This window comes from Dermacentor albipictus, chromosome 5 (genome assembly GCF_038994185.2).
Source record: "Dermacentor albipictus isolate Rhodes 1998 colony chromosome 5, USDA_Dalb.pri_finalv2, whole genome shotgun sequence".
Classification (NCBI taxonomy): domain Eukaryota; kingdom Metazoa; phylum Arthropoda; class Arachnida; order Ixodida; family Ixodidae; genus Dermacentor; species Dermacentor albipictus.
The window spans coordinates 83,266,543-83,275,738 of record NC_091825.1 but is presented as its reverse complement, the minus strand read 5'-3'; the positions used below and the strand labels follow the sequence as shown (position 1 = coordinate 83,275,738).

Genomic DNA, 9,196 nt, shown 5'->3' with positions numbered 1-9,196 from the left:
GTTGCTGTGTTAATAATTGTTCCATTCGTACCGTTGTACCGTTTAAAAGAAAGGAGAATGTGACAGTAATTCACGTTACATGAAGCCGTCATCCTACGGCCGAAGCATAGTCGGCTAGCACAACTTCGAAACATAGCAGTAGTCTCTCACAAATGTAGAATTATAAACAAAACCCGCCATGGTGGCGTAGGGGCCACGGTGTTGCACTGCCTAGCACGAGGTCGTGGTGTCGAATTCCGGCCGCAGCGGCTGAATTACGATGAGGGCGAAATGCATGTCGCTTGCATTGGGGGAACGTTGAAGATTCCCAAGCGGACAAAATGAATCCGGAGTCCCCCACCATAGGGCGTGCCTCATATCGCGGTGTTTGCATGTGAAACCCCAGGATTCTGTTCAATTCCAAACATAAACAAAGAAATACATCTTCGTTCATGCATTCAATATTTGGAACGGTTCCCCACAGCGCAGGCCAGCGATTATACTACTGATGGCGGTTTCTGGGCATATTTTGCCATCAGAGTCGCACATAAAGTTTGTAGCCTCAAATGAGGGATAGCGCAACCTGTAAGCACAGTTATATGCTACCAAGAAGGACAGCCTTCATAGCTGAAATGCGTGAGAATGCGATAAAATGCATCACGAGACTGTCTTTATTTTGATCGACACGTATTCCAAGAGATACACGTCTGCTAGAAAGCGACTGTAGCCTTTTTTTTACTGTTTGTACCAACACTATTTGTACCAGGGGGTGTGCAACAACATTTGTTATGTTGTTCCGAGATATGGATGTTCGCCTGTGTGTGATATGGCATGTGTCGTTGCCGCTGCTGCTGGACATTAATTATTATTCATTTTACAAAAACGTGAGTGAGAACTTTTATATAATTAACAAATGCATAGCTGATCTGCTTAAAGATGGCACGTGCAATGCGTGTAATATGCGCGAGAATGTAACTCAAAAGCACCGTCCGCGAAAACGTGCACATTGTGAAGGTCGCTAGATGTGACACATCGACAACGGGTACCTTTCACCCCAGATGCAAAGCATAAATAAAGCAAGCAGTTGTCGCCAACCTGCTCAATAAACCCGGAAATACTCACTTGCGGCAGTAAAGAAGGGGTGTTACATAGCCCCTCACCAGGTATAGTCTCCCTAAACTGGTGTAGCGTGTACATGAAATGCTGACGATATACTACACGCAAAATACTACGGCCGCTTCGCGCCGCAGCCCTCCTCCCCCTTTCACACGCACACACACAAACAAAGAATAGAAAGAAACGCACTGAAATTTTAAATCAAAAGTTATGCGCCTTCCTTTTCAGGAACCGACTGACAGCCAGAGAGTCGAAGTCACACGTACAAGTGACACTTTTACGCGCGTGTTTCGTCACTCATAATGACTAATCATCCAATCCGGAAGGCGCAACGCCGCAAGAAAAGGAAAAGAAGCAAGAAAATAAGAGGGGGGGGGGGGGGGCGGAAGGGCTCGATGTCGCTTGATTTCGGTGCGGAAGAAGTTAGGAAAGAAACAAACATTCAGAACGGGACGTCGAGGGAGAGGGAGCGCATGTGTCTCTAGGCAGCGACCCTCGCTCTCCAGGCGTCATGGTTTCAGGTAGCTGATTTTTTTTTCTAGCTCCTTGAATAATGAACCGATTTGAAAAGCTATTGGAGTAAAACACTTCTTCAACGGCGTTGTACAGCATTCAGTGTATAACTGAAATTTGAAGTGGAGCCTGGTCAGGGGCCCTCCGTATGCCAAGAATGTGGACACAAATTGCGGAAATCTCTCATTATATTCGGAAGTATGTCATAGTACTCTGAGCTTGAGACAGTGCAGTAATATGCCATTAGGTGTGTTTCTCGAATTGTTTCTATTTAAAAATTCTAATAAATAAAGATTCTGTCACTATTTTAAAGGTACGCAGCTCTGAAAAGTAAGCGTGTTCCGCACTAAGACTTCGTATGCAACGCACTTCAAGCACTAATAGTTTTTTAATCAGCAAATCTCCAAAAGCACATAACGCAAAGGTATCAGGAGCAGAATGGATAGCCGAAGGAGCGCAGTAACATGGTCAGCAGCGTAAAACTCAAGACAAAATTGTAGCTTTGTTTCAGAGCAGAATTTACTTGAATGCATGTAGATACATTAACAACGATGACGGGATGCGTTTACAGTGCAGCCAACAATTAATAAATAATACCATAATTTTGCTTCACTGGCATTATCGCTTGTTCAAATCGCTTACTTACACTACGTTTCGCAATAATCGCACAATGGCAACCTCAAGCATTTGGGCAGTGTTTATCAATTATATTTAGTAGCGCACATACATGTTTGAACTAATCAGAAACAATACATTAATACTGGTTTTTCTCAGCGGTAGAAAGTGATAAGCGCTGGTTTTTCGTTTTTATGGCACTAACGCTCACAGACACATGGAAACAAATAACCTTGTTTTCTTGGCAACCAGTGCACTCACTTTGATCAGGTTTTGCGCATTTAAAAGGAGTTGAAATCTGGTGATTGTAGAAGCAGACATGTCACGATGGCCACCAATATTCTTTAGAACAATTCTTAGTGTTGGAAAATTTATTACAGTAGGATTTGCACAATTTTGAAACTCGCAAAAAAACTAGATGGTTCTGTACACTGAACATATTAAACCTAAAGCAAACAACAGTTTTGTATTATGAAGCGTTCTGAAATACAGGATATGCCATAATAATAACCGTCACACAGCTTGTGCCTGTGATTGTCACGAAATACCGCTAAGGGCCTCGTGTTGCAAAACATCTGTTGTCGGTTACGGATGTAGTTCTGCGAAAAACTATTCCGAACCTAAACCACGCAGGCCCTCCGCGTGGCACATATGCGTTACTCAAGTAATTAAATTCGTCAAAGTAATAAACGTCGGAAAAATCGTAAAGTAGGACCAAAACACAAACGACAGACGTGACAGCGTCAGAGTTCAAATGGAATGTACCAGAAAACATAATTCTGTTACACGGAAAATGAAACACAAACGCGTTTTCCAACGTTTCTACCATTCGTAGAACGACGCGGCCCCGCTCGGTTCCTTGGAACAGCCCTATCGCGTTCGCCTCCTCGCATTGGCAAGAAAACTGCGGTTCCCGGGAAGCGTGTTAAGTAATGAGGGATCCTTGAATGCTATCGCATTCCAGTCTTAAAGGCGAAACTTAAGCGTCCTCCACACTTTACAGCGAAGCTGCATATGACCCAGATCCGGTTTCCTTGTTGTCATCTGCAAGCAAAAATTATCCTCATCAGCAATGACTCGAGAGTCACCGTCTTCTTCGCTGGCGCTCCTCCGTGCAACCGCTCGAACGTGCTCGTGCCCCTGCTTGCGCATTCGTCGTCGTCGTCTTGCGCAAAGAACTATCATCGCCAATGGCTTCTTCGAGTGCAGCTGAGGTCACGGCTGTGTAGGTGAACGGCGTAATTTATCTCAGTTTCGTTCCTCCGGTGCAATGGGTATGCCGCGTGTCATCAGGACTGCAGAATAACAGCACGTGTGTGACGAGGCACGGAGGGAGCAGCGACGCCAGTGTGATCGTCGACGGTGTGCGCACACTAATGCTGTGGCCAATGAGCGTGCCCGCGAGGCGCTACGCGCGACCAGCGGGAACCAACGAAGCATACTGTGAGTCAGAGAATGGCGCCAAGCGCCTTCGGCGTCAAGGGGTCAACGTGGATGGGTTCAAGGGTGCGAACGCGAAGTTCGCAAGAGATTTCCTTGATCGTCATTTCGGCTCTAACTGCAATGTATGTGACAAACTACGGCTCTACAACGACCGTCGCCGTAATGGCCAGGGAGGCCGCGTTTGCGGGAACCATTAAGGAGGTATGTGCTATTCGTTGTTTTACGTGACGGACGAATTTATTAACAGAGGTGGCACTCGAATGGGTGTGCCGTACCTCTATCGTCACGATAACAGCACACCAGTGCAATACTTATGTTCGTGCCTTTGTTCGGAATTCCCTCTCACCTCTGTGTCGTGCGCTAGACAGCTTCGCAGGTCATCAATCTTCACAGAGTTCAATGGATCATGTATTTTTCAATATTTCTTCACACCGTTTCTTAAAACATACTTTAAAAGTTTATTTTTTATTGCAACCGTGTTTCAAGCTGGTTTGGTTATTTTTAGCAAGAATTCCCTGCTTTAGGTCACATCGGCGCACAATATCGTCACTGAACAAGGCCGGAGACTCTTCTTCCTATGTCGGCAAAGTTCAGAAATTTCCCCACAAAATTGTTTACTTGACTCTCAAACGCAGCACAAGTAAGGAATTAACCCGCTCTGTAGCCACTTCTCTATTTAAGGAAATTGTGACGACGATAATCCAACGCCAGCCACGGAAAAGCATCAGGTGGCCGACCTCGCAGCGGAATGTGTTGGTGACAACAATTAGAAGAGCCATGCGAAAGGACCTAAGGACATTTCCCTACAAGTTCTACAGAAGACGCACACTGACGGATGTCTAGATAAAGGTCAAATGGGAAAAATGCTCTCTGCTGTGGGCACGGGCCGCGAATGCGGGACATTTGGCAACTGTCTTCACCGATGAACGAATTTCACGGTAGAGGCCCGGCACAATGCTCACGATTCTCGTGTACTTGCTCCCAGGTCGAACCTTTCTTATGCAGCCAGTTGGACAGTTTTTCGACACTGCCATGGTTTAGGAGTATCCGGAGCGGAGTTTCCGCCGCTGGCTGCATTCCTCAAATGTTTGAGCCAAAAAACGCACACATCGACATTCACGCATGCTTTAATTTTATGCTACAGTCGCATTCACGGCGCTGGTCCTAGTTCTACTTCGGCGAGTTATTTTGGACTTTGTAGCTGTACTGCACCTCAGCACAATAATATAAAAGCAGACCAACACCAAAATATCCGCGCTGCTTTCTCATACACTGAATTGATTCGTGGGGCTGGTCAACTACCGTGACCCATTCTCAATGGAATTGTGTGTGTGTGCGATTCTCGAAAAGGAGACCCGTCCCTATCAGCACACTAGCATGGTGCAACCGAAAGCATCTCTGGACGGACCATTGAGAAAATTCCCCTGGGGCACCTCGCGAGCCACGAGTGCAGGGCACCCAGAACGTTTCAAGGCCATGATCAAGGTCAAGCGCGTAGACATTAAATAACACGTTTTGTGGTGTATTCCTGATGTATCGGGTAAATTCCATACAAGGGATTTCCTGAGATAGTGTTTTTTGTTCTTAACCAGGGCCCGTATTCTGAAACGTTCGCCTTACGCGAAACTATCGCCTTGGCCACACCTCCGCCAAGGCGCAGCCCTTATGGGTAGTTTTAGCAAAACCGGAAAATGAACAGCGCCATCTAGTAGTTTCTGCCTACGTCTTTTTAACGTCACGGTGTCGATGGGTGCTCTCGACATATATTGAACAAACGAACACGTCTTTTGGCGTTCGGTTGGTGGTGCAGTGTAGTAGAGAGAACGAGAGGCGGTGGTTCACAGTAGTTTGTTTGGTGGCGTCTTACAGACGCTGTTTCGCGACGATATTTGATGATTGATTTAAAATAAAGCATGTCCCACTTCTTTTTTTCGACTTATTTTACCTGAAGCGGCCGTAACCAGCCGTAGTTAGTGCGCAGGACCCGTGCTGCGGCCAGCACACTCGAAAACAACACACCCGAGCCGCTCTGCACTCGCGCGGTGCGCTCTCTCATGCGATGTGAAGCGTTGGAGAGCACGTGTTGGTAGTCCACGCTGACGTCACGAGTAAGCAGTCGCTTGACTTATTGACCGTGATTTTCGCGGAAGGCCCGAATGTTTCAGAATACGGCCCAACAATATTAGGCATAAACGTAGCGACAGTACTTATGGGGCAACCTCATGCCGTTCATTCGCGGGTATCTTTGCAAACACGGGCAGACCTTTGCAAACCTTTGCAGACACGGGCATTTTTGCATTTCGCCCTCATCGAAAGCGGCCGCCGTGGCAGGGCTTCGGTACCGCAACCACGTACTTAGCAGCGCAACACCATAGCTACAAAGACACAAAGGTGGGTATTTTTAATGAAAATAATAACAAAATAAACACTTATTCTTCGAAAAAATAAAAGGTAACCCAAATAATTGGCTGCTCAATGTCAACTCCAACTGTATGTATGTGGCCTCGGACCCTCGCTAACAAAATGCGACCGAAACTTACAAAAAACGCGAATAAATTTGAGTAGCTGGCCGATGACTTGTGGGAATTTCAGTGATATACCCGTATATTTTCTATACTTGTAGTTCAATGTTTCTGACAGGCAACTGAGATAAAAATGTTGCGCAGCACTGACCGCAGACCAAGATCACATAGTTTGGGTTTATCAACGATTCTTCGGCAAGCCCTCATGCTTGAGGCCTGGGAGTATGCGATCCACACGGATGACCCAGATTGCCAAGTCATGCTGGCAGAGTGGGCTAACCCAATCGCGGCCACAAGACCTCCGCGCTAGCTCCTCTGCCAGGGCCTCAACTACTAATTTACGCCTCAAATAAAGTTTACTTCTCTCTCTCCCTCTTTGTTGCCCGCGCTTCCTAGTAGAGATTCTAAAGGGCAACATGTCTCCGTTACCAATAGTGACGCACTTTACACTAGTCAACTGCTCCGCATTCTTGTCGTTGAAAGATTTTGTCTCGCGGTTGGTTTCCCTGTCAAGCCATGCAGCTTGTGAAAGGCTGTAGACATTTAACTCACAAGTTTGCAAAGTCAATGACCGCCCTAATGTTTGCAGCTGTTTTTATCATCCACTTTCATTATTTTAGTTTGAGCGCCATTTGGACACTGCGTAATTCGTAGTACGTCTCGAGTTGTTGCCGGAAAATGCAGGGTATGCAGCGCCGAACCCATGCTTTTATTAGTGGGCATGTTCAGTTACATTCGTCAAGTATAAATCGTCAAACGCAAAGCATCAACCGCGAATGGGTACTTCAGAACTGTGAAGATATTTTTATTATATCAATATTCGTTGAACCCGTAAGTTGAAGCCATATGTAAGCAAAGGAAAAAAGAAGCTGCGGCAATTTCCAGAGGCATTTACGTGTTTGGCTTGTCCCGGTATATGCCTCAGCCACCTTCACAAGACTTCGGTTGTCCGTACAATGTGACCTTGTGACTCGGTCTTGATACTTCACGTTTCCTTACAATTTTGCGCAGCCACGTAAAAAAAAAAACAGTTTCACGCTGCGACGTCAAGCTAGTGCTGCCAAAGAATTTTCAGAAAAGCCACTACCCGGGCTTTTACAAGACTGTGCGTTTTATGCTACGCATTATGTTCTGGTAAAATAGTTCACTAGAATATTTTGGTCAGAAGAATGGCAATAAAATATAACCGGCTGCTAATACAACCAAATTACACCATAATATAATCGAAACAAGTAATTTTTGTTAATTAGTTTTATATGACTTACGTCAAACGTAAAGAAACCGCATCTATGTCATCTAAGAAAACGTTTTGAATATTCTAGACTGCACGGATAAAATTGAATAACATTTAGCGTAATAGCAAAACATGGGGCTACGTATGTCAACTACTATCACTTTATCAAAATTGTGCTGTCTTGGAGAGCTGTAACGAGCATGAACCGACAACGAAAGCTTAAACGTTTGTTTGAGATCGGCTAAAAACCACCAAATATCTTTGTCCTGTTCACTTCCTTTCGATGCAGTGAAATATACTGCTCCTCGACGCTCAAAATTGCACAGTTCCGGCTCGACGTTGCCAAGGCTCACGTGATTATGAGACCAGCATCAAAACAATATCGCTTTTTTCATACATAAGGAATACTAAAGTTGGTGTTTTCAGCATCTGGGTTACAGTGTGGCAAAGGGTATATTAGCTGGGCTCATATCAAAACATTCTTGAATTCGTGCGTGCCATCATAGGTTCTTATGTCTCCCAATTCTGCCCACAGTGACGTGGATTACTTTCTTTGGAATGGGGCATTCATGTGGCTAGTAAAGTAGGAACTATGAGTTCGCCACTCTTCTTCAATTCTTCCGTGGTAAGGGAGCAAATGAGCAAAGCCCTTCGGAAGTTAGGGAAGTACTGGCAGCTCCTTTCTAGCTTCCGCACTGAAAGCTGTTGCTGGCGATATGAACTTGACCTCGAGACCACTATCTGATGAAACATCTGACAGCAAACTCGGAGGCCTTCTTCTGTTTGCTTGCCTCCTTCAATGCATGTGGCCATGCAGTGCTTTCTGTCTTCACACAGGCAGTCATTTTCTGACGGCAGCAAATTTTGTGGCTCCATGGATTTCATTTTACTAACTTCTATTGCGCCGGGTAAACGAAGTTCTCCAAAAGGTAATTAGAAAACGCTGACACTCTGTTTGGTGCACTGATATGAAAGTCTGATGGCGCTGAAAGAGTGCATTTAGCTTGTCGAATAAGTTGAGAACATCGTTCAAGGAGCTTAAATAGGTCTTCGTGACCTAGTTCATGTCATTCAGGATGTTTTCTGCGACGATAACGTTATCACTGATGGCTGCTTTCTGGAAAGTAAGTCTAAGTTTATCTTATTTTTCTAATTCACGTTCAATTAAATTGTGAAGGATGAGCCATTGCGTCTCATAAGAAAGATAATTTCTTTCGTCGTTTGGAGATATTCCTGGAAAAGCGGCCAGCTGAGCTTGTCGCTTGCTACTATGGCTGAAGTACCCGCAATATTGCGGTCTTCAACGTAGCCAGGTAGCCTCGTCACACCTTTTATCGCGGTGACGTGGGCTGACTGTCGCAGACAGCGTATAACCACGAAACTAACATCTAACTTTTCCTGCAATTTCTGGGAAACGAAAAGCTTCAGAATAGTAAAATTTTGGGCCAGCTTGCAATGCATATTTGAGTATGGTGAAGCCCGAAAGAGGGGACAATGTCAGGCGAGACAGACGAGACAAGCGCTACTGACAGCTGTGAACGTACATTGGAAACATTTCGCTGCAGCAGGAGAACGCGCATGAGTCCAAGACACCCCGAACCAGCAACAAACCGAGGAGGGGCAAAAACAAGGAGATACTGCAAATGTCGCTAACAACGCGCGTACAGTCTCTTCATGAAACGCGATTCTGATTATGTGGATTGTGCGGCAGTGACGTGAGGAAGAAGAAATGCGTGGCCACCAGAGCGAGAGCTGCGTGCTGCTCGAGAGAACC

The 9,196-nt window shown here is 45.5% G+C and overlaps 1 pseudogene; it reads right to left on the bottom strand.

Annotated features, from left to right (window-relative positions):
• Positions 1-7,966: 7,966 nt before the first annotated feature.
• Positions 7,967-8,488, bottom strand: LOC135920010 (uncharacterized; annotated as a pseudogene).
• Between the last annotated feature and the right edge of the window lie 708 nt (positions 8,489-9,196).